Source organism: Patiria miniata, unplaced genomic scaffold, assembly GCF_015706575.1.
Source record: "Patiria miniata isolate m_02_andy unplaced genomic scaffold, ASM1570657v1 HiC_scaffold_25, whole genome shotgun sequence".
Lineage (NCBI taxonomy): Eukaryota > Metazoa > Echinodermata > Asteroidea > Valvatida > Asterinidae > Patiria > Patiria miniata.
This window is the reverse complement of record NW_024037064.1, coordinates 1,451,129-1,477,700: the sequence shown is the minus strand read 5'-3', so window position 1 is coordinate 1,477,700 and position 26,572 is coordinate 1,451,129. Positions and strand designations below refer to the sequence as shown.

At 40.6% G+C, this 26,572-nt stretch overlaps 1 long non-coding RNA gene across 1 annotated transcript in view; it reads right to left on the bottom strand.

Annotated features, from left to right (window-relative positions):
* Nucleotides 1-18,761, bottom strand: part of LOC119733166 — a 35,590-nt gene extending 16,829 nt beyond the window's left edge. Inside the window, exons 1-2 of the long non-coding RNA XR_005271680.1 lie at nucleotides 18,595-18,761; nucleotides 2,224-2,389 (exon numbers count right to left, since the gene is read on the bottom strand). This is a non-coding gene — a long non-coding RNA (uncharacterized LOC119733166). The remainder of the gene's footprint in view (nucleotides 1-2,223; nucleotides 2,390-18,594) is intronic.
* Between the last annotated feature and the right edge of the window lie 7,811 nt (nucleotides 18,762-26,572).

The window sequence follows — 26,572 nt, the reverse complement described above, 5'->3', positions numbered from 1 at the left end:
ACTGATTGAACTTGATTCAGTGTAACTTTCTTGCCAAAACGATGTCTGAACGCTTTTTTATTAAGACCGAATCGAGGACAACTCGAAGATAAAACGGCAACTTAAACCCCCTCGGAGGGAGGGTTTAGCAAATAACCAGAACGAGTTTATCTCTTAGTACGATGTCTGAACGATTTTAGCTAAAGCGCTGCCCGTTTTAGCCAGCGCAGTGACCCGGAGTTACTTAATGCCTTCTCCGTGGCGTGTTTTTCTATTAAGCAAACAATGTCCTAATTCTCCTACCATTAAAAAAATCCAATTTTAAGTCCAATTTCCGCAAGTTTTCAGACCACATGGTCCGGGTTTCACATCGTCCTCACTTGCACGTACTCGACTCACGATGCGATGACAAACATGTAGATGCCAACGCAACACCGCTAACCGGAGCATAATTATCATAATACACTAATATATTCAACTACCAGGAAAACCTTGGCGTTGATTGGTCAATATTGCAACGTTAATATCACGTGTATTTTCACATGACTGACATGTTGTGCGGGCAAGTTGATGCAGTAAACCTTGAGTGAAATCTGTTCAATGACGTCTTGTTTTGAACACTGGTTTTCTAACAACTTTTCAGAACTTTTTTTTTTTTTTTTTTTTGCACCACGAAAGGTACAGAAAACAGCCCCCAAAATGTAAACACAAATGGTGTATATATGTAAGGTCGATGTACAATACTTCCAAAAAATGGGGAAATCGCAGCAGTGGACAAGTGACTGTCGTCATATTTACCGGCGTGCCATGCTACATGACCGGCCGAGGCTGCGATGTCAAACACGGCATGGCAACACACATCACATGGTGAGTGGCTCAGACTACATGTAGCGAACTGTGAAAATTACTGGAACATATCTTTAATCACTTGTGTGAAACCCAACTCATAAACACCATGGAAGAAATCCATCGACACCTAGATCAAAATAACAAAGCTCAGATAGATGTGCAGGTGCTTGACTTCAGCAAAGCATTCGACACTGTAGCCCATGAGAGATTACTTCATAAAATAGAACACTACGGGACTAGAGGTAACACCTTGACATGGATCAGAACATGGTTAACCAACAGAACCCAACAAGTAGTTGTAGATGGAGAAACATCAGACCCTACATCAGGAGTCCCCCAGGGCACCGTACTAGGCCCTTTGATGTTTCTACTCTACATCAATGACAATGGTGACAACATTAGCAAAGACACCAAAATCAAGTTATTTGCTGATGACTGCCTACTATTCCGACGCATTGCTAACTTCAATGACCAACAACAACTCCAAAAAGATCTGGATAGCCTTGTGAGCTGGTCTCATCAATGGCAGATGTCATTTAAGCCACAGAAATGTCACACCCTACATATGACAAGAAGCAAAAATCATCATGATAATATCTACAGATTGATGAATGCCAACCTCTCTGTTGTACCAAACAATCCATACCTTTGAGTTGAAATTCAAAAAGATTTGTCATGGTCTCTTCACATCAATCAAATAGCAAGCAGAGCTAATACACCACTTGGTTTTGTGAGCCCATGCCTCCAACACCGCAGAACAGTCAGCAGGGTCACTATGCTTTACCGCTCCAACCATGAAGAAATTGCCCTTAACATCCCTTATTACATCACCCCAGTAGAACGGCCACAAAGAAATAGCCATAATCAGCCCTATGCTTCCTTGCAATGCCGCACACAAGCGTACCACAAAAGTTTGTTCTCAAAGATGATTGAAGACTGAAACGAGCTCCCAAATGATCTTATTCATCAAACATCATCATCCCAATTTAAGATAGCCCTAGGAAAACATCTTGCATCACAACCTTAATTTCACACTTGCACGGCACCAACGAGAAGTCAAACTGCATGATGATGCCTAGCGGCGATATCCAATCAACTTTCTGAAATTCTGTCATCACATTCTTAAATTTGTTAAAAAGTGTAATGTCACGATTCAACCATCCTTTTTAACCAGACTACCTCTCGAACTGAATTGACATTGCATGATTGGACATGGCGTCGCGTTATCGTCACCTGGGGGTACAAAGACTCAGGGTCAATAGAACAGAGGATCAAGCAGAGGATATGAACCAAAAACTTTTCAATTCATTCAAGGATAACTAAGGCTACACCATGGAACAAAAGAGGAATCAAACCAAGGTCAAAGCCCATGCAGAACATAAACTTGCTACTTACTTTATCATCAATGGTGTCAATCTTAGTCAGCACAACTCCGTCAATCAGTGGAGGTTGATCCATGTCTCAATGGTGTGCTCGATTGATTGCCTGGTCCACTGCTTCGTTACCACCCAAATAACTCCCCAACTAAGAGAACTAACTCAGACTGGTTGATTTCAATCAGCTGTTTGAGCAAAAATAACAAAACAGGAATAACAGTAATCATAAGGAAATGTTTCTACATTGGAAGCTACGGCAACAGTTGAAAATAAGTTACGAGTTGCAATACGACAGCTGTTTCTTGCAGCGTGTTCTTGAAAGCATGTTTGGCAATTAAACCGTGTAATTTGTGAATTTTTTTAAATTTCATTTCAACCAGCAAACTAGTGCTCAAAATCTAAACAAGGATGCTTAATAACTAACCTGATGAAGTTTTGGCTCTATGAATGCTCTATATTTTGAGAAAACTGAACAAACATAACCACAATATTCTGAATCTCAAATGCCAAAGTTGCCGAGTCATATTTTGAATGGCGCCCTCTCATGACACATTCCCCAAATCAGCATTGGGACATGATTCTCATTCAGCCGGTTTCACATATTTGTGGATTCTCCAACTGAAAACCAAGAACAACTGAACGGTTCACTGCCAAGTTAAGTTAGGAATATATGTCTATGTAGAACAAAGGTTCACGAAATTAACTCCCTTCCAGTACAATCAATGATTATGTTAAAAAATGTATCTTTAATAGTGTGATAAATTTCAGTAAACATTCTATGTGTGCAAAAAAGTTATTTCTGATTTGATGACATCATCAGTCAAAAGCGGTAAGTAAATACTAATAAAGTTCGGAGAGGATGCATTTTCATTGTGAAGTGAAAAAAACGTATGAAAATATAGGAAATATAACTGTTTGTATTAATAACACCTAACTTCCGGTTTGATGATGTCACAGCATTAGAGTTACCCAAACGTGAACATTGTAATGGATATCATTACTTGGACTACGAAGATATGACAGGGATGAAATGATAGAATTAAATTAAACATATGATCCTTTTCAAATTCTAAAATTAAAGAAAGCAAACTCTATTTAATGTGCCGCTAGGGGGCGCCCTTTCGGATGATGACGTCATCTCACTTTTTTGTGTCTGGTATTCCTCACTTTCATAATATGTGTGTAGTAAAATGCTTCCATTTTTGACTTGCATTCGGTGAAGGTCAAGCGGTTTTGTGTCTGAAACAAGAAATGTTTCTCACGGCATAGTCTACAACAAGTTCACACTAGGTTTCTGGATCATACTGTGACGAAAATGCCCCCAAATCCCACTTTTTACTTTAAGAGAAAATACAACATTTGCAAACATCAAAAAATAAAACTACCAAATCATTTTGAAATACCTTGCTGGACTGTTAGTGAATGACAGTGTAAAGCATCCTGTAAAATCATGGCACCTGGTATACTGTCATTTTCAAGAAAAGTGGTATTTTTGTATCAATTTCCAACGCTGGTCGGCCGACCAGCGTTGGAAAAAAACTGGCTTTTTTTCAAATACTGGCCCCAATTGACCATCGCACTTGTTTGCAATCGATTACACACCTATGAACGGGTACAAGCCAGCTAGACTGGTTCCCTGACCTAACAATTCCCCAATATATGTAAACTTCTCTGTTTCTTCTTATATGGAGTCAGGCAACCAGACTACAGGAAAATGATTGTTTTTCTTGGTTTTTATAGCATTTTCGAATCCAAAACCTCAAAAAAGTCAGTGTAACTATATTTGCTATAAATTTCCAACCCCCCAATTCCATCCATTTCTGAAAATTACAGCAAAAGCAAATGATGTATATTCCCTTTAAGTTTTATTACTCTAAATCTTACATATATCCTCCTAGAGATCTGGCATTTTTGTCTAGAAAATTCCTGTTGTCTTTTCAGGTATAATTTCTAGGTAGTTTTGAGTATTTTCCTGCCGAAATTCTGTGTGTACACTCACGTGTTTGTTTACACATGTCAGCTGTGCTATAAATAGCGTGATGGTAAAATCCAACATGGCTGCCATTTGAGCAGTGCTTAAAACGTTTCTGATTGGCTGAAAGTTCTAAAATTATTTCTAGCAAGCTGAGACTTCTAAAAAGTAATTTATATTATTAGAACGTTTTACTAAATAATTATGTAGCTTCTTTAGATGTGAAATTGTCTAATTTGAAGCAACTTTGAAAGTTGGGCAAGTTTTGATGACTTTTCTGTCAGATTTCGTCTGGTAAGTCACAGCCTCGACTCCATTGGCGCGTGCCCGTTCCTTCACTAACCCCTGGCCGTGATGTACACGTAAACGATGCTGACTGGCTATTCAGAGCGTACTGCGCGCACATTTCGAAGATTGATACATTTCATACAAATCTTTGCTAAATAACGCAATGTCCAAACCTTATGTTTGAAAGGATGGATTCTTTAAAATCACAATTTTGAACATTTTAAAGATGGCGTCAGCACCTAAAACGGTTAAACTTCTGCCTAATTTTGTGCCATATTTCGATACATCTGGGGCGTTTTCGAATCCCTGTTCTTGACAACACGCGTGTAACACGAGAACGTATTCTCGAGCTGGTTGTTACGAACGCGCGGGTGCGTGTCGCATCGATATAAAGCAATGCAAAATGGCCGACAATCGTCTGAATTTGTTCTTAGGCCTATTCCAAATGAACGAGGACGACTGTTGCAAAACCGGACATGCGGGGATGAAATTGCAGACCTGCACTATAATGGTATTCTTATTCCAATCATTAGGGTATTAGCAAAAAAAAACCCACACAAAACAATTTACGAATCTGCACAGTCCGCCATTTTGTTCAAGCTGCACCTCGCCGAACCCTCCATCAACCGGGGAGTGAAAAAATCGATCCGCGAACGCCCTCTGGGGTCTGTTCGTCACGTTCGAGACCGCTGTTCTCGTGTCGGGTTAACCCGAGTGTTGTCAAGAACAGGGATTCGAAAACGCTCCGAAATTACACAATTCCCGGGGTTAAGATCGCGCAAGGCATGATGGGAAGCAACATGGCGCAGCAAGATCTCGTACCCATGGGAACAAGGTTGGGTAAGTCAGTGACTGTCTCATGATTATTCATATCTGTGACATCACTGAATTTTCTTCAATGAACTTAAGGTTTGTTTACATTCATTCACTACTTGTAAAAGTGAGCATTTGGGGGATTCTGTATAATTTATTCACATTTTTACAACAGATTTACTGTAAGGAATGTCTTGAAGATTAATTTAAGCCTTTTTGTGTGATATTTTGCTGTATAATTTTGGAGAAATTTAGGGGAAACTATCGCTGTGTGAATTCAGTATACTATGATTTTTACAAAATGGGCGTGGCCTATTTACTAGCGCGTACTTTTGATTTTCGCGCTGGCCAGTAGGGTATAAATAGGGCAGGTTTTGTTCATTCTGGGTACGGTTCTTTGATGGGTGTTGGTCTACTGCTAGCTGCGAACTCTACTGCTGATCTCTAACTGTAGTTACACATAGTGCTTTGGCCAGTTTGGGGAGCTGAGATACTTGGAGAATATGTCATCTTTACAACTTGAGTTGGGGGAGCCAACTTGATGAAATTGGGGAGCTGAGCTGAGCAGGGGAGCAAAGTTTTGGGGAGCAAAGTTGTAGGGAGAAAAACTTTGGGGAGCCAGAGTCGCAGAGCGGATATCTACACAGTTAGTAACTGTGATTTACATTAGTTGTAGCTGATATCTTTAATTATTAAGACTCTGACAGGAGTCAGGGGTCTTGAGATCAGGCTGGAGTCAGGCTGCTGAGTCGGATTTCATCGAGGAATATCAAGAGAGGCCTGGGGCCTAAGTGTATTTTGTTGAGAAGATTTTATTGCCTGACCACTCAATAAGAGCACATTTGGGGGGGGGGGGGATCACAGAAATTTAAAAAAATGTATCACTTGCAAATGTTTGCAAATTGATAGAATGCGAGAAGGTTGTCACCCATTTGTGCATTCCCAAATTGCAAACCAAGTGCAATTAGAGTGCATGGGGAGGGGGGGGGGGGGGATTTACAGAAATTTCCAAAAATGTGTCACATGACACATCTTTGGAAATGATCTTTTCTTTTCTTCAAATTGACAGCATGCCAGAAACTTGTCAACCATTCGTGGATAACAAACTAAATACAAAAATTAGAACATATGGCGGGATTTACAGAAATTTCCATTGACACAATGGGGAAGGGGGCCAGATTCACAGAATTTCCCTTAATAACTCCTATGAACATCTATGGAAAATAACAGCATGCAAGGTTTGGACCCATTCGTGGATTCCCCAATAAGCCATTTGCAAGTGACCTATACCCTGACTTGCTCAGAATGCTTGGCACATTTTAACTATGAATTCTGCAGACCAAGGACACTGTTGCTAATCACATGATTCGGGGCAAGCTCTTGCATAGTTACGTTAGAGACGCTCAGCACCAATACATATAGTTCACAATGGGTAATAATGGCACAAAGACACCAGACCATTCCGGAGCTGGGGGTTGCTAGCTTAGGCTTGCCCCAAATCACATGTTATAGTAACAGTCTCTTTGGTCGGGAGAATGCGAATTTAACACGTGCAAAGCATTGGATTAAGTCAGCGTTCCAGATTTTATTCAAATTTAACTCGCAAATGGCTTATTGCAAACCAAGTACAAATTAGAAGCATGGGGGAGGAGCCAATTCACAGACATTTTCAAAAATGTGTCACTTGACAAATCTTTGGAAATGTTTTTCTTTTGTATTCTTCAAATTGAGAGCATGGCAGAAAGTTGTCAACCATTCGAGGATTCCCCAATTGCAAACTAAGTACAAATTGGAACGCATTCAGCAGGTGGCAGATTCACAGAAATTTCCAAAAATGTGTCACTTGACACATCTTTGGAAAGGATCTTATTTTGTTTTCTGCAAATTGACCACATGCCAGAAGGTTGTCAACCATTCGTGAATTAAGTACAAATTAGAACACATAGGGGAGTAGGAGGATTCACAGAAATTTCCAAAAATGTGTCACTTGACACACGTTTGGAAACTGATAGCATGTGACAAGGTTGTCACTCATTTGTAAATCCCCCGAATGCAAACCGAGTACAAATTAGAGCACATGGGGGGATTAACAGAAATTTCCAAAAATGTGTCGCTTGACACATCTTTGGGGGGGGGGAATTAGATCACATGGGGGGGGGCAGATAAACAGAAATTTCCACAAATGTGCCTCTTGACACATGTTTGGAAATTGACATCATGCAAGGTTGTCACTCATTCGTGGATCCCCAAATTGCAAACCAATTACAAATTAGAATGCATGGGGGAGGGGCGGATTTACAGAAATTTCCAAAAATGCGTCACTTGACAAACGTTTGGAAATTGGCAGCATGCGAGAAGGTTGTCACCCATTTGTGCATTCCCAAATAGGTCTTGTAAAATGACGTCATTTCCTACAGACCAGCCGCGTGCATCAACATGCTGAGCATCCAATTGCATAACGACTTTCGGCCGCGTCAAAATTCGAAAAACATGACACATCTTTGGAAATGATCTTTTCTTTTCTTCAAATTGACAGCATGCCAGAAACTTGTCAACCATTCGTGGATAACAAACTAAATACAAAAATTAGAACATATGGCGGGATTTACAGAAATTTCCATTGACACAATGGGGAAGGGGGCCAGATTCACAGAATTTCCCTTAATAACTCCTATGAACATCTATGGAAAATAACAGCATGCAAGGTTTGGACCCATTCGTGGATTCCCCAATAAGCCATTTGCAAGTGACCTATACCCTGACTTGCTCAGAATGCTTGGCACATTTTAACTATGAATTCTGCAGACCAAGGACACTGTTGCTAATCACATGATTCGGGGCAAGCTCTTGCATAGTTACGTTAGAGACGCTCAGCACCAATACATATAGTTCACAATGGGTAATAATGGCACAAAGACACCAGACCATTCCGGAGCTGGGGGTTGCTAGCTTAGGCTTGCCCCAAATCACATGTTATAGTAACAGTCTCTTTGGTCGGGAGAATGCGAATTTAACACGTGCAAAGCATTGGATTAAGTCAGCGTTCCAGATTTTATTCAAATTTAACTCGCAAATGGCTTATTGCAAACCAAGTACACATTAGAAGCATGGGGGAGGAGCCAATTCACAGACATTTTCAAAAATGTGTCACTTGACAAATCTTTGGAAATGTTTTTCTTTTGTATTCTTCAAATTGAGAGCATGGCAGAAAGTTGTCAACCATTCGAGGATTCCCCAATTGCAAACTAAGTACAAATTGGAACGCATTCAGCAGGTGGCAGATTCACAGAAATTTCCAAAAATGTGTCACTTGACACATCTTTGGAAAGGATCTTATTTTGTTTTCTGCAAATTGACCACATGCCAGAAGGTTGTCAACCATTCGTGAATTAAGTACAAATTAGAACACATAGGGGAGTAGGAGGATTCACAGAAATTTCCAAAAATGTGTCACTTGACACACGTTTGGAAACTGATAGCATGTGACAAGGTTGTCACTCATTTGTAAATCCCCCGAATGCAAACCGAGTACAAATTAGAGCACATGGGGGGATTAACAGAAATTTCCAAAAATGTGTCGCTTGACACATCTTTGGGGGGGGGGGGAATTAGATCACATGGGGGGGGGCAGATAAACAGAAATTTCCACAAATGTGCCTCTTGACACATGTTTGGAAATTGACATCATGCAAGGTTGTCACTCATTCGTGGATCCCCAAATTGCAAACCAATTACAAATTAGAATGCATGGGGGAGGGGCGGATTTACAGAAATTTCCAAAAATGCGTCACTTGACAAACGTTTGGAAATTGGCAGCATGCGAGAAGGTTGTCACCCATTTGTGCATTCCCAAATAGGTCTTGTAAAATGACGTCATTTCCTACAGACCAGCCGCGTGCATCAACATGCTGAGCATCCAATTGCATAACGACTTTCGGCCGCGTCAAAATTCGAAAAACATTTCAAGCAATAAGTGCACATGTTTGGAACATTTTCAACACTGCGCAATGCATGATATATTGCGTAAAATACGCAGTTGCAGCTCTCCTACAGATTTGGATGTCATTGAGCAAGCCCTATTGCAAACCAAGTACAAATAGCAATGCATGGGGGGGGGGGGAACCAATTCACAGACATTTCCAAAAATGTGTCTCTTGACACATGTTTGGAAATAATAATAATAATAATAATAATGAGCATTTATAAGGCGCCGATATCCGCCAAGCAAGACGCTCATGGCGCACAATACATACAAAACAATTACAGTATAAATTAAGTTAAATTTGAATAACAGAAATTAGTGACAGAAGTAATAAACATCAACTCATTAAACACAAAAACGTGAGGTAAACATATGAGTTTTCACAGAAGATTTAAATACAGACAATGATGATGACTGGCGAATTTCAAGGAGTAGATTGTTCCAGAGTTCGGGAGCGGTGATTGAGAAAGACCGGTCTCCCCAAGAGTGATTGGTGCAGGGAACAGTAAGCTGTAGCACTCCGGCCGAACGAAGACTACCTCAACGCTGATATTTAGTGATAATGTCCGTTATGTAGTCCGGTGAAGTTCCTTGTAGTGACTTGAAAGCGAGAAGGAGGATCTTGAAGGCAATGTGATCAGCGATGGGGAGCCAGTGAAGGGCCTTAAGACGGGGGTGATGTGAGTGGTGCGTCTGGATAAGGTGATGAGGCCAACAGTGGCATTTTGGAGGCGTTGAAGTTTGTTATCCGGTGGTGTGGCAGGTTATACATGAGGGAATTACAAACATCTAAGTGCGAAGTTATAAATGCATGGATGAGTTGCTCAGTGCCCGTATGATTTAGATACTTCCGAATGAAGACAAGATTACGGAGATGAAATCTGACTGATTTTGACACTGCTGATATCTGATCAATGTGGGACATGTGGGGGTCAAAAGTGACACCTAGGTTGCGACACTTACTGGAAGGGTGGATGTGGCAATCTCCAGTCCTAATGCTGGTGATATTGAACTTGGCGAGTTGTTGTTTTGAGCCACACAGGATAAATTCAGACTTGTTGTCATTCAATTTGAGACTGTTTGTCATCATCCATGTCTTGATCTCATCAATGCAAGCCTCAAGATTCTCCGGGGCAGACACAGCATTGGGTTGAGATGGATTGAAGGATTGATACAGCTGTATGTCATCAGCATAGCAGTGATATTGAAGGTTGTGTTTCTGGATGATCTGGCCGAGTGGTAAAATGTAGATGGTGAATAACATGGGACCGCCAACAGATCCCTGAGGAACACCACAGTCAAGGGAGGTAGGGCAGATAATACTCCATTGAAGTTAACAGACTGTTGCCGGTCTGCAAGGTATGAGTCAAACCACTGCAAGGCTGCATCGTGCACTCCCAAAGAGTGCAAGCGACTGATCAGGATGGCGTGATCTATGGTGTCAAATGCTGATGACAGATTGAAAAGCACAAGCGCCGTTACTTTGCCAACATCCATTTCACAATCGTTTTTAATTCGCTTCGTTTCTGTTATGTAATTATATTTTTTATGCGCGCTACGGCTATCATGCCACCCCTGTATTTTAAAGTAGATCACGCCAAAAGTTTTTTGCCAATCGTGTACGCACATTTTCCCGGTAGTTTCTTTTCCAGCCACTAAAAATTAAGGCATTGATTTGGTCAACCTGCTAAAACGCCGTGCGTCGGGTTACGTAATTATTATTGTCCGTGTGGCCATGGTTATTGATGTCCGTTTGTTTCTGTGAATGTGAGTATTGTGTGAAAGAATGTTGGTTGTTGTCAAGTAGCAGTTGTGTGCGTTTTCTGATCAGTGTATTCTCTGATCGAGAGAGAAGACACACCAACAAATTTGAGAGATCTGAGCTGAGTGTGACAGAGACCGGTACCATCTTGCTAGGAGACGCCTGATACAGCAGGTTTTTGTCAGCAAATCGGTGAAATCTGACACCGATCTTGCCTGATCCGCCAGTTTGGCAAAATCAGTGCCAAAACATAGTCTCGGCAAGGCTAAAAGCCACCTTCCCGGTCCTGTAGACCACGCTCATAGCAACACTCAGCCTTCACAAGCATGGTAATGAAGAAAGAACCGTAAGTGTTGTATTTAATATTATTTCTCAACTTCCAAAAATTAGAATCTGTAGTTTATACCAATTGATTGTGATTGTTAAGAATAATAATTTTCTTGGTAAAAAGTGCTTGAAATGATACCTTGAGATGAAGTGCAACCTTGACACGAAGTCTAAGTATACTTGACATCTTGAGATTTATGGATACTGTAATTTTAGAACAAAATACTGGATGGGTTTCGGTAACTGTTTTATATTGTAGATGGCCGGAAACCTCGCAGTAAGAGTTGGGTTCATGATGAATAGTAACCACTGCAGAACGACTACGATGTCAGTCTGTACATAGTGTGTCCCGTGCCGATTGACCGTGTCCTATCAGCTGGAAACGTGCCACGGAGACAAGACCCTCTACTAAGGAAAGTGCCTCAGTTAGAAATGTAAAGTTTTAAATTTGCAGAAAGCTGTGACTTTGGTTTTGGAATAATCATAACTAATATATAAGTTGATTTAGCTGTTTGAAGGAATTAAGTGTGAACAGAAGTATTGATATTTGAAATTGTCGAATTGAGCGTTCTTATCCGAAAGGTTGATTACTTTGATTTAACTAGTTTATCAGAACCGAACAGAAGTATTGATATTTGATTGAAGTGAATTTTGAATTGTGGTATAGTCACGGTGGGATTTTAGATCCAAAGTAGTTATATTTGATTGGATTGAAATCTAAATTGAATTTTGGAGCTAAGGCTGAATTTAATCAAGAGCCAACGCTGAATTGAAACAAGAGTTACGGCTGAATTTTAGAGCCATATTCTACAGTTGGATTTGATTTTTTATTGTGTCGTTGTACACTCAGTTAGAGATTTGTGATTTTTAGAAACTTTACGAGTTGAGCTGGAGAATTTGAATTTGTAGACTAAGTTGTTGGAGTAGAAAGTAAAACTCCTAACTGAAATTGATTATGAAAAGTTTGATCCAGGAGTCCGGATCTTTGTAAATATTGTAAATAGTTTGAGTTTGTGAATATAATTAATTGGTGAATTATTTCCTTGTTTCTCGTTGTCAGTACTTTCTGTCTTTGTACTTTAGTTTCTTTTTGACCGGGGTCATCACTTTAAAAGTAGAGTTTTATAGTTAGTGGTGACACACATTCTACCCCCCTATTTGCTCAACAGATTCACATGATTCACGTTGGTGGACTTTTGAACCCCCAAAAACAGATTTCCGGAAAAAAACAGAGAAATCACATCCCTGAGTACTCGGCAGTACTCGGTACTCAGAAAAAAGTACTCGACTACAACACTGGCAACACTGCATCGTGCTGACAGATGGTTGCCTTCAATCTCAGCGCACAAGAGATTCAAATCAATGCTGTGGAGATTGCCATGGATAACCATGTCTCACAGATACCACTGGTGCTGGAGGAACATCCAATTGTTACCAGCAGCAGGTGTGATCTACTAGTCACAAAAGATACCTGATGTCTTGGTGCGCAGAAAAACTGCTAAAGCCCCAAATGCACAGGAAAGGAAGGAAAAACTCCCTTAAAATGCTCCCAAACCAGATGATGTTACATATATTCTGGCTCACCATGTTGATCAGTTTACGCTAAAGTTCAACTTGACATGAAGACATGACTGGAAACACCGCTAAGAAAGAGGAAATCAGTACATTGGTGGAGAGCATGAGGAGGAGCCGCCAGTTAGTAGCGCTGCACTCTATAACATCACTCAGGTCAATACAACCATCAACAGCCACACAGTAGCCACAGCTGTTTGACAATGCCAGTCACTTGCATACAATACTTTATCAGGTCAAAACAACAATCAACAGCCACACAGTAGCCACAGCTGTTTGACAATGCCTGCCACTTGCAGACAATACTTTTTCTGGTCAATACAACAATCAACAGCCACACAGTAGCCACAGCTGTTTGACAATGTCTGCCACTTGCAGACAATACTTTATCAGGTCAATACAACAATCAACAGCCCCACAGTAGCCACAACTGTTTGACAATGCCTGCCACTTGCAGACAATACTTTATCAGGTCAATACAACAATCAACAACCACACAGTAGCCACAGCTGTTTGACAATGCCAGCCACTTGCAGACAATACTTCATCAAGTCAATACAACAATCAACAGCCACACAGTAGCCACAGCTGTTTAATACCAGCCACTTACCACTTGGAACCAAACAAAACTCTCATTGTCGCAAGAGGTCGCAATTTTGTTTCTTTATATTTTTTATTCATTAAAAATTTTTTGTCAGTGACGAGTCCCAGAAACCAAAACTATTTCTTAAGTCGAACCTGGTTTGTGACAGTCATCAAATCCTTGGATACAAAAATAGGGGCCAATCATCACCAAGCAACTACAGACCAGTTTCCCTCATGTGGGTAGCCTGCAAATTACTGGAACATATCTTTAATCACTTGTGTGAAACCCCACTCATAAACACCATGGAAGAAATCCATCAACATCTGCTTCTTAAATAATTATGATAAACGTTGCCTTCACAACTTTCCCGTAAGCGGCAGCATTCGAGAAAAAGTCACACCCTCTCTCTTCCATGCAATATCTTCTGGCTACGCAACCGGCAGTCTGGGACATCACAGGGGAGCTTCTCTAGCAACAGTATCTCCAGGCAACCAGGTTGGAATGTACAAGTGGGCATGCACCTGCAGCTCAGATAGCTAGGAATTCCAGCCATTGGCCAGCATGCCATGCGAGACATTAATGGTCCGTGAAGAAAGAAATCAATGGTGTGTTTATTTGCTGGATAAACACCTCATTTTATTGGCTGAAACTGTTCAGGGGCAAAGAACATTCCATTTACTAGTGGCACCACAAAGCCGGGCGGTGCCTTCAGCTGAACATACAATATACAATATACTTTGTAATGAACAAGATATGCATTGTATCAGTTTGAACAATGTGGCTATCAATCATCATCCTGGGAAGGCTTTTTTGGACCTGAGAATTTATTTGGGCACTTTTTTCAAAGACCATGGAAACTTTGTACGAAAAATGAGGGAAACTGAAATGAACATGAAATTTCTTCCCAGTTTTGCACATGGATGGTAAATGTTACTCCAGAATATATTTAAGAATATATTTTGAAGTTCGGTTTAAAAGTCCAAGGGTTATTTATTGATCTTATTCCTTTGAAAATAACAAAACGTATGCATAATTTGTATTAAATTTTCCCCAGGAACTGATAGGAGATTTAACAGAGAGTTCAGAATTTAATGGCTAGGATGTTGGAAATCGTTTTATTTAAAAAATAAAATAAATCGAGAGGACGAGACAAATTGTGTTACTTTTCCCCCTTGAATGTGTTCAGCGTCTCTTTCTCCCCAAGCTGAGGCTGGGAAAATAAATGGGGATGACAATTTTACTCTTTTTTTAATGGAAAAAAAACCGCATGGCCTATTATATTGCGTAAATGTTACTGTAGAATATATTCATATTATATTTTGACATTCAGTTTAAAAGTCAAAGACTATTGATAATCTTGATCTTATTCCTTTAAAAATAAGCAAAAGTAAGCATAATTTGTATACAATTTTCCCCAGGATTCCACAGGAGATTTAACTGAGGGTTTAGAATTTAATGGGCTAGGATTTTTGAAATGGTTTAATTATACATACCGTAATTTTCGGAATATAAGCCGCGACTTATACGTTGAATTTGCCCATGAAAATGTTTACTGCGGCTTATACACAGGGCGGCTTATACGCCGAGCCTTGAAGAATAAAAATAAGATTCACATGTGTATTTAATGTACTGGTACAAGAAGAGATGTGTTGCTGAAATGAATTATAAATTAAGAAAGTCATTAACAAACCGAAACCACGTCTCACGTAAAGGTACCGAGCGGTAAAAAGTACAGTGATGAAAGCTGTCTTCGAGGCACTTGCGACCAGCCGTACGATACTGGTACAGTGCAGTGCTCATGCAGCATGCTTTCCCCAGCGGACCACACCATTTGTGGTGATAAAGGGGTGTTCTTCTTGGGAACAATAATTACCAATATTTCCGCTGTTAAAAAAAAAGGAAAAAGACTACTAAAATTTGTATGGCGTTCCAAACATTTTTTTTATTACATAATCAGTTGTTCAACGTCACAATATATTTTGTTTTCTTGAAATGTATTCAAGAAACGATGTAAAACTCAAAAGAGGGACTAAATCACCCCTTACAAAATTAATGGATTTGTCTATTAAATGTCCGCTTCGTTTTGACTAAGTTACGATCGAAACTTGAATTTTTATCGCAACTACTCCTTAGTAATCGCAACAATTTGATAAGTTTTGAGGTAAAAACGGACCTATTTATTCTTAGGACAAAACAAATCAGCATCTGTTGCCACAAAGCAAGATTTGTAGCGCTCCAGTTAGACAACACACGGTGGGTTTCATACTCGCTCATGTGCTTTGGGAAAATGTTGTCATTCACCGGCGTGCGTGGCGCAGGCTGCCGGGCTATGACGGGGCAGCCGGCAGCAGTTCCCGGTGTTTATTTCTCATCAATTCCCATATTTGTTTGTAAAAGTATCGATTGTAAATGATTTGATATAACTTTTGTGGCCCTTTTTATAGCTTCGGTAGTGTAAATGGAACTGGTTCAGAGCATTTGACTAGAATCTGGAGGCCTTACAAAATTGAAACCGCAGCGGTCGGTGCTGCTTAAACTGTCCGATTCCTCCCGCCAAATATTGTCCAATTCCCCCCTGCCAAATACTGTCCAATTTTTCCTACCAAATACTGTCCGATTTGTCCTGCTAAACAGTGTCCGATTCCCCCTGCCAAATAGTGTCCGATTTCCCTGCGAAAAAAATGTCGAATTTCTCCTGCTAAATACTGTCCGATTTCCCCCTGCCAAATATTGTCTGATTCCCCCGCCACTGAATAAAAATAATAACGCGGTCGGGAGGGGCTTAAACAATTCTCGTTTAGGTTCCAATAAAAAGAATGCTGAGATACTCGGAATGAAAATAATAAGGCAGTCGCTGGGGTGGGGCGAAAAAGAAACCCTTTCTGGTCCAGGTGCCAATAAAAAAGAACGCCGAAATGGAAAGAGTTAATACTTTTTGTAGGCCGGATACTCGGAATAAATATAATAATAACGCGGTCGGACGGGCGGAAAAACACTGCGCTGCAGGTTGCAATAAAAAAATAATGCTTAGATGGGGAGGGTTTATGTACTGGATAATCGGAATACATGTAACAATAATAATGCGGTTGGTCGGACGCGGCTTTAACAAAATCCCGTCTAGGTTCAATATAAAAAGAATCTGAGACGAGAAGAGTTATTATTTTTAGATAATTATGCTGTATACTCGGAATAACGCGGTCGGAACGGGTGGGGCAAAAAAACCTGTCTGGCCCAGGTCCCCCCCCCCCCCCAAAGAAACAAGATGAGCTAGGAAGGGTTAATCGCTAGGCTGGGTACTCGGAATAAAATAATGCTGTTGGACTGGACGAACAAAAAAAACCCTTGAGTTGAAGTCGAATCCCCAAAATATATTTCTACACAATGATAGACAGCGGACCTTAAAAAATTATACAATGTGTATATCTTTGTTGATACAAGGCAGGTGCATGGAGTCACTTCTGGAATGTAGCTGCCGGCCAGTATAACAATCAGCGTTCTACTAAATTAACAAAAGAAATGCGTTAAATCGAAATTAGGTCAGGCTCAGTATTAGGGTACATCGTTACTGTTCAGCATAATAAAAACGGAGTTAGGTTTCTTGGGATTGTTCCGTGATAGATTGTGCCTGGATTAAATCTCCAAGGTTTTTACACAACAATTTTTTTTCCGATGGTGCTGCTTGCCCATGATGGTGCCAGTTTATATTAGTACATGTAACATTCCTCTGGCGAGGACTAAACACATTTTTCTTCGCATACTTTTAATGTTGCTGAGTTCTTCCTGCGTGCACGGACTGTAACTGGCCTTTTGTTGAAGAGGAACGCGTGCAGAACGGGAATGCTGTTCGCACGCGTGCGAACGGGAGGTAGCTGGAACAAAAGAATGCGTTCCTGGCGTGCGCACCCGTGCGTACGGTCAATGTATTTTTGGTGTCTCGCCTTAGAGAAAACACTCTCAACTGGATTAGCATGTTTCTGACGGGTAATCATCAATGGAGAAACTTCCAAATGGCACCCAGTAATTTCAGGAGTCCCACAGGGAACTGTATTGGGGCCATTATTGTTCTTGATATATATCAATGACATCACAGACACAATCCAGTGCAACATACGACTGTTCACTGATGATTGCATCTTATACACCACCGTAGCCAGTGATGAGGATTGTGATAAACTCCAGAAAGACCTTGGTCATGTGTGTCAATGGGCTTCCAAGTGGCAAATGACCTTTAACCCCAAAAAGTGTAACACCATGTCCGTGGGACTAAAGAGGTCCAAGATTCATCATAACTACACCATGCTTGGAGAAACCCTTGAGCAAGTTCAAGAGCACACATACCTTGGAGTGACAATATCGGATAACCTCTCCTGGGAACCAAATTATCGGCGCACCGTTAGCAAAGCAAAAAAAATCCTTGGTCTTCTTCAAAGAAATATCCACCAATGCAGCATAGAAACCAAAGCCAAAGCATACAAGGCCCTCGTTCGACCTCACCTCGAATATGCTGCCGCAGTCACCGACCCCTACCAAGCTAAATACATTCAGATGTAGGACAAAGTTCAAAGAAGGGCGGCACGTTTTGTGGTCAACGATTATCGCCGTAAATCTAGCGTCACCAAAATGATCCAAGATCTGGAGTGGGAAAGTCTGGCAGAAAGGTGCCAGAATGCCCGATTAAGCCAGTTCTACCTTATTCACATAGGGACATCTCCAGTGACATCCAACAAGCTTCAACTTAGAGACAACAATCATTCAAGCCGGCACTTCACAGCTGACGCATACAACATCATAGTATCCAGAACTGATAAATACAAGAACTCATTCTTCCCTAGAACCATCCGTGATTGGAATAGGCTACCCCTTGACATTACTACACGACCGACCCTTGTTAATTTTAAAGCTGCCCTCACGAACTAGACATCGTCTACACCCCGCAGCGTCATTGAACTTTTAGTTCTGTTGCCATGTACCAAGTGATGATGATGATGATATTTCAATTCATTAAAAGATAACTAAGGCTACACCATGGAAAAAAAGAGGAATCAAACCAAGGTCAAAGCCTATGCAGAACATAAACTTGCTACTTACTTTATCATCAATGGTGTCAATCTTAGTCAGCACTACTCCGTCAATCAGTGGAGGTTGATCCATGTCTCAATGGTGTGCTCGATTGATTGCCTGGTCCACTGCTTCGTTACCACCCAAATAACTCCCCAACTAAGAGAACTAACTCAGACTGGTTGATTTCAATCAGCTGTTGGAGCAAAAATAACAAAACAGGAATAACAGTTAATCATAAGGAAATGAAACATTTTCTATCTTTGTGAAGTTCTCTCTTGAAGGCTATCAATTGAATTCTGTTTTTTACATCGTGTTTCTACATTGGAAGCTACGGCAACAGTTGAAAATCAGTTACAACGAGTTGCAATACGACAGCTGTTTCTTGCAGCGTGTTCTTGAAAGCGTGTTTGGCAATTAAAACGTGTAATTTGTGATTTTTTTTTAAATTTCATTTCAACCAGCAAACTAGTGCTCAAAATCTAAACAAGGATGCTTAATAACTAACCTGATGAAGTTTTGGCTCTATGAATGCTCTATATTTCAAGAAAACTGAACAAACATAACCACAATATTCTGAATCTCAAATGCCAAAGTTGCCGAGTCATATTTTGAATTGCGCCCTCTCATGACACATTCCCCAAATCAGCATTTGGGACATGATTCTCATTCAGCCGGTTTCACATATTTGTGGAAGCTCCAATTGAAAACCAAGAACAAACTGAACTGTTATACACTGCCCAGTTAAGATAGGAATATATGTCTATGTAGAACAAAGGTTCACAAAATTAATTCCCTTTCCAGTACAATCAATGATTATGTTAAAAAATGTATCTTTAATAGTGTGATAAATTTCAGTAAATATTCTATGTGCGCAAAAAAGTTATTTCTGATTTGATGACATCATCGGTCAAATGCGGTAAGTGAATACTGATAAATTCGGAGAGGATACATTTTCATTGTGAAGTGAAAATAACGTATGAAAATATGGGAAATATAATTGTTTGTATTATTAATAACACCTAACTTCCGGTTTGATGACATCACAGCATTAGAGTTATTGTAATGAACATTGTAATGGATATCATTACTTGGACTACGAAGATATGACAGGGATCAAATGATAGAATTAATTTAAAATATGATCCTTTTGAAATTCTAAAATTAAAGAAAGCAAACTCTATTTGATGTGCCGCTAGGGGGCGCCCTTTCGGATGATGACGTCATCACACTTTTTTTGTGTCTGGTATTCCTCACTTTCATAATATGTGTGTATTAAAATGCTTCCACTTTTGACTTGCATTCGGTTTTTATTTCCGGTAACAGCGGAAGTGAAAGTCAAGCGGTTTTCTCCAGATCCAGAACACAATTTTGGGAGGGGCCAAAAAAAATTTTGGTCCCCCCCCCAAAAATTATGGCGTGGGGTTTGGGGCCCGCTTAAGGGCCCCGAAAAATTGTTGGATTCTAGATGCTCTGTGGTGCGATCTGAGGCAATTTCTGACCACTTTAACCAATGTTTTTTTGAGGAAAAGATGGTGGTGTACTCATTGCCTGCCTTTATTGCGATGTCACATTAAAAAAAAAAAATTGGTTTCGTTTTTGGGGGGGGGCCATGGCCCCCTTTGGCCCCCCCCCCCCCCCTGGATCCGCCCTTGCTGGAACAAGAAATGTTTGACACGGCATAGTCTACAACCTCACGAAAAAATGAACACGATACTCTATGTAGTTCAAAAGATACAGTGCAAACTATTTTGTCAAAATTTGCCCTGAAATTGCTTGTAACTTGATACTTGATGACGTCATGATGACGTAACAAAATTTAGAACATCTTCGTAACATGGTACAAGTTCACACTAGGTTTCTGGATCATACTGTGACGAAAATGCCCCCAAATCCCACTTTTTACTTAAGTTTTATTACTCTATATCTTACATATATCCTCCTAGAGATCTGGCATTTTTTTCTAGAAAATTCCTGTTGTCTTTTATAGGTATTATTTCTAGGTAGTTTTGAGTATTTTCCTGCAGAAATTCTGTGTGTACACTAACGTGTTTGTTTACACATGTCAGCTGTGCTATAAATAGCGTGATGGTAAAATCCAACATGGCTGCTCCCATGAGCAGCGCTTAAAACGTTTGTGATTGGCTGAAAGTTCTAAAATTATTTCTTTCTAGCAAACTGAGACTTCTAAAAAGTAATTTATATTATTAGAACTTTTTACTAAATAATTATGTAGTTTGTTTAGATGTGAAGTTGTCTAATTTGAATCAACTTTGAAAGTTGGGCAAGTTTTGATGACTTTTTTGTCAGATTTCGTCTGGTAAGTCACAGCCTCGACTCCATGGGCACATGCGCGTTCCTTCACTAACCCCTAACTAAGCATATTGCGTGCGCATTTCGAAGACTGATACATTTAATACAAATCTTTGCTAAATAACGCAATGTCCAAACCTTATGTTTGAAAAGGATGGATTCTTTAAAATCACAATTTTTAACATTTTAAAGATGGCGTCGGCACGTCAAATGGATAAACTTCTGCCTAGTTATGTGCCATATTTTGATACATTTAAATTACACAATTCCAGGGGTTAAGATCGCGCAAGGCATGATGGGAAGCAACATGGCGCAGCAAGATCTCGTACCCATGGGAACAAGGTTGGGTAAGTCAGTGACTGTCTCATGATTATTCATATCTGTGACATCACTGAATTTTCTTCAATGAACTTAAGGTTTGTTTACATTCACTACTTGTAAAAGTGAGCATTTTGGGGATTCAGTATAATTTATTCACATTTTTACAACAGATTTACTGTAAGGAATGTCTTGAAGATTAATTTAAGCCTTTTTGTGTGATATTTTGCTGTATAATTTTGGAGAAATTTAGGGGAAACTATCGCTATGTGAATTCAGTATACTGTGATTTTTACAAAATGGGCGTGGCCTATTTACTAGCGCGTACTTTTGATTTTCGCGCTGGGCCAATAGGGTATAAATAGGGCAGATTTTGTTCATTCTGGGTACGGTTCTTTGATGGGTGTTGGTCTACTGCTAGCTGCGAACTCTACTGCTGATCTCTAACTGTATTTAGGGGCCATTCACAATTATCAACATTTTCACGAGCGTACAAACCGTACGCTGGGGGGGGGGGGGGGAGGCGGTTAATGCCCGCCTTACTTTTTTTTTTTTTTAAATGTCGATCTGTTTTCTCGCCCGTCGCCACAGCCGACAGCCGCAACCGATGCCGATCGAGCACTTGCCAAGCCGGTCGCGCCCCGCGCCCTGCATCATGCCCCGCATTGCATCCCATGAACGTATTGTGTACAGCAGGGGCAGCATTGTCCTACACACGTACATGTACATGTACATGAAAATGTACTGTATATGTACATGTATAGTCCATATCCACTGCATGTTTTTAACGGCCGGACAATAAATATTCTAGCCGCACTGTTGACTTGGATCAATTGTTGAAATTCCTCATTCGACAAGGATGTATTGTCCACAAGAATCCGACCAACAAATACATGGATTTTTGTAAATGCTTTTGTGTTTGTGAATGATCAACGCAAACGAGCAGATGTCGTGTGTGAGGGCCAGAGATTGTGGCGAAATGCAGACCGTGAAAAGCTGTTCGACGAAGTCACATGCAAGTGTCTATATATAGACTTGTGTGAAAAAAAATCAACATTTTTTTCGTACACTTTTAGGGGGAGGGGGGTCTTGAAAAAGTGTACTCTTTGTAAACTTGTGAAAATGTTGATAATTGTGAACGGCCCCTTACACATAGTGCTTTGGCCAGTTTGGGGAGCTGAGATACTTAGAGAATGTGTCATCTTTACAACTTGAGTTGGGGGAGCCAACTTGATGAAATTGGGGTGCTGAGCTGAGCTGGGCAGCAAAGTTTTGGGAAGCAAAGTTTTGGGGAGAAAAACTTTGGGGAGCCAGAGACGGAGAGTGGATATCTAGACAGTTAGTAACTGTGATTTACATCAGTTGTAGCTGATATCTTTAATTATTTCAACGAGGAATATCAAGAGAGGCCTGGGGCCTAAGTGTATTTTGTTGAGAAGATTTTATTGCCCGACCACTCAATTAGAACACATTGGGGGAGGATCACAGAAATTTAGAAAAATGTATCACTTGACACATGTTTGGAAATTGATAGAATGCGAGAAGGTTGTCATTCATTTGTGCATTCCCAAGTTGCAAACCAAGTGCAATTAGAGTGCATGGGGAGGGGGGATTATAGAAATTTCCAAAAATGTGTCACATGACACATCTTTGGAAATGATCTTTTCTTTTCTTCAAATTGACAGCATGTCAGAAAGTTGTCAACCATTCATGGATAACAAACTAAATACAAAAATTAGAACATATGGGGGGATTTACAGAAATGTTCATTGACACGATGGGGAAGGGGGCCAGATTCACAGAATTTTCCTTAATAACTCCTATGAACATCTATGGAAATTAACAGCATGCAAGGTTTGGACCCATTCGTGGATTTCCAAATTGCAAACCAAGTACAAATTAGAAGCATGGGGGAGAAGCCAATTCACAGAAATTTTCAAAAATGTGTCACTTGTCACGTAAGAAAGTTTGCGAGAAGGTTGTCATTCATTTGTGGCTTCCCAAACTGTAACAACGCATTGGGAGATTTACAAAAATTTCCAAAACTATGTCACATGACAAATCTTTTGAAATGATCTTCTTTTGTTTTCTTCAAATTGAGAGCATGGCAGAAGGTTGTCAACCATTCGAGGATTCCCCAATTGCAAACTAAGTACAGATTGGAACGCATTTGGGAGGTGGCAGATTCACAGAAATTTCCAAAAATGTGTCACTTGACACATCTTTGGAAAGGATCTTATTTTGTTTTCTGCAAATTGACAGCATGCAAGAAGGTTGTCAACCATTCGTGAATTAAGTACAAATTAGAACACATAGGGGAGTAGGAGGATTCAAATAAATTTCCAAAAATGTGTCACTTGACACACGTTTGGAAACTGATAGCATGCGAGAAGGTTGTCACTCATTTGTAAATCCCCCGAATGCAAACCGAGTACAAATTAGAGCACTTGGGGGATTTACGAAAATTTCCAAAAATGTGTCGCTTGACACATTTTTTTTGGGGGGGGGAATAGAACACATGGGGGGGGGGCAGATAAACAGAAATTTCCACAAATGTGCCTCTTGACACATGTTTGGAAATTGACATCATGCAAGGTTGTCACTCATTCATGGATCCCCAAATTGCAAACCAATTACAAATTAGAATAGATGGGGGAGGGGCGGATTAACAGAAATTTCCAAAAATGTGTCACTTGACGAACGTTTGGAAATTGGCAGCATGCGAGAAGGTTGTCACCCACTTGTGCATTCCCAATAGGTCTTGTTCCAGTGACGTCATTTCCTACAGACCAGCCGCGTGCATCAACATACTGAGCATCCAATTGCATAAAGAGTATCGGCCGCGTCGAAATTCGAAAAACATTTCAAGCAATAAGTGTGTCACTTGACACATGTTTGGAAATATTAATAATAATAATAATAATGAACATTTATAAGGCGCCGATATCCGCCAAGCAAGACGCTCATGGCGCACAATACATACAAAACAATTACAGCATAAATTAAGTTAAATTTGAATAACAGAAATTAGTGACAGAAGTAATAAACATCAACTCATTAAACACAAAAACGTGAGGTAAACATATGAGTTTTCACAGAAGATTTAAATACAGACAATGATGATGACTGGCGAATTCAAGGGGTAGATTGTTCCAGAGTTCAGGAGCGGTGATTGAGAAAGACCGGTTTCCCCAAGAGTGATTGGTGCGGGCAACAGTAAGCTGTAGCACTCCGGCCGAACGAAGACTACGTGACGGCTGATATTTCGTGATAATGTCCGTTATGTAGTCCGGTGAAGTTCTTTGTAGTGACTTGAAAGCGAGGAGGATCTTGAAGGCAATGCAATCAGCGATGGGGAGCCAGTGAAGGGACTTAAGACAGGGGTGATGTGAGTGGTGCGTCTGGATAAGGTGATGAGGCGAGCAGTGGCATTTTGGAGGCGTTGAAGTTTGTTATCCGGTGGTGTGGCAGGTTATACATGAGTGAATTACAAACATCTAAGCGCGAAGTTATAAATGCATGGACTAGTTGCTCAGTGGCCGTACGATTTAGATACTTCCGAATGAAGCCAAGCTTACGGAGATGAAATCTGACTGATTTTGACACTGCTGATATCTGATCAATGTGGGACATGTGGGGGTCGAAAATGACACCTAGGTTGCAACACTTGCTGGAAGGGTGGATGTGGCAATCTCCAGTCCTAATGCTGGTGATATTGAACTTGGCGAGTTGTTGTTTTGAGCCACACAGGATAAATTCAGAGTTGTTGTCATTCAATTTGAGACTGTTTGTCATCATCCATGTCTTGATCTCATCAATGCAAGCCTCAAGATTCTCTGGGCAGACACAGCATTTTGTTGAGATGGATTGAAGGTTTGATACAGCTGTATGTCATCAGCATAGCAGTGATATTGAAGGTTGTGTTTCTGGATGATCTGGTCGAGTGGTAAAATGTAGATGGTGAATAACATGGGACCGCCAACAGATCCTTGAGGAACACCACAGTCAAGGGAGGCAGGGGCAGATAATACTCCATTGAAGTTAACAGACTGTTGCCGGTCTGCAAGGTGTCGTTGCAAACATTGCAAAAAACCTTGCCAGCGGTTGCTATTTTATCGAAACACTCTTGAAATTCATGCTGATGCCCGTCAATAATAACGGAGTCCCGAAACCATTCCCACCGGAACTTATTTTTCACTTCTTTATCAAGCACTCGCACTGATTTATCTCCATGAAACAATATCGACTTGTTGGGCGCAGCCATGTTGGAAGCATCCGTACACGCCACGTACACAAACACTCGACGCACATGAAACAGCGTGCATAATCCACACGATTGCCCTGTACTGTAAGCTGTTGTGCACGCTGAGCAATATTAGTCTGTACACCTGACCAGCGCAACACGTGCATCTTGGGTACCAACACAGGAACTAGACCTAAATAATCACAACCTCGGACCCGATCGAAAAATCACATGATCGCGCTAACGGCAACGCATGGTCTTCAACCTCGTTCTCGCATTGGTTATTCAATATGTGCGTGCGTATCGATCAACGAAGTAATGCCCGTTAGTAAATTCGGATATTTCGGCAAGCAAAACTCATTATGAATAATTAGTTAGCACATTCTACCCCCCTATTTTCTCAACGGATTCACATGATTCACGTTGGTGGACTTTTGAACCCCAAAAAAACGGATTTCCGAAAAAAAAACAGAGAAATCACATCCCTGAGTACTCGTCAGTACTCGGTACTCAGAAAAAAGTACTCGACTACAACACTGGCAACACTGCATCGGGCTGACAGATGGTTGCCTTCAATCTCAGCGCACAAGAGATTCAAATCAATGCTGTGGAGGATGCGATGGATAACCATGTCTCACAGATACCACTGGTGCTGGAGGAACATCCAATTGTTACCAGCAGAAGGTGTGATCTACTAGTCACAAAAGATACCTGATGTCTTGGTGCGCAGAAAAACTGCTAAAGCCCCAAATGCACAGGAAAGGAAGGAAAAACTCCCTTAAAATGCTCCCAAACCAGATGATGTTACATATATTCTGGCTCACTTGATCAGTTTCCGCTAAAGTTCAACTTGACATGAAGACATGACTGGAAACACTGCTAAGAAAGAGGAAATCAGTACATTGGTGAAGAGCATGATGAGGAGCCGCCAGTTAGTAGCGCTGCACTCTATAACATTACTCAGGTCAATACAACAATCAACAACCACACAGTAGCCACGGCTGTTTGATAATACCAGCCACTTACAGACAATAATTTATCAAGTCAATACAACAATCAACAGCCACACAGTAGCCACAGCTGTTTGACAATGCCTGCCACTTGCAGACAATGCTTTATCAGGTCAATACAACA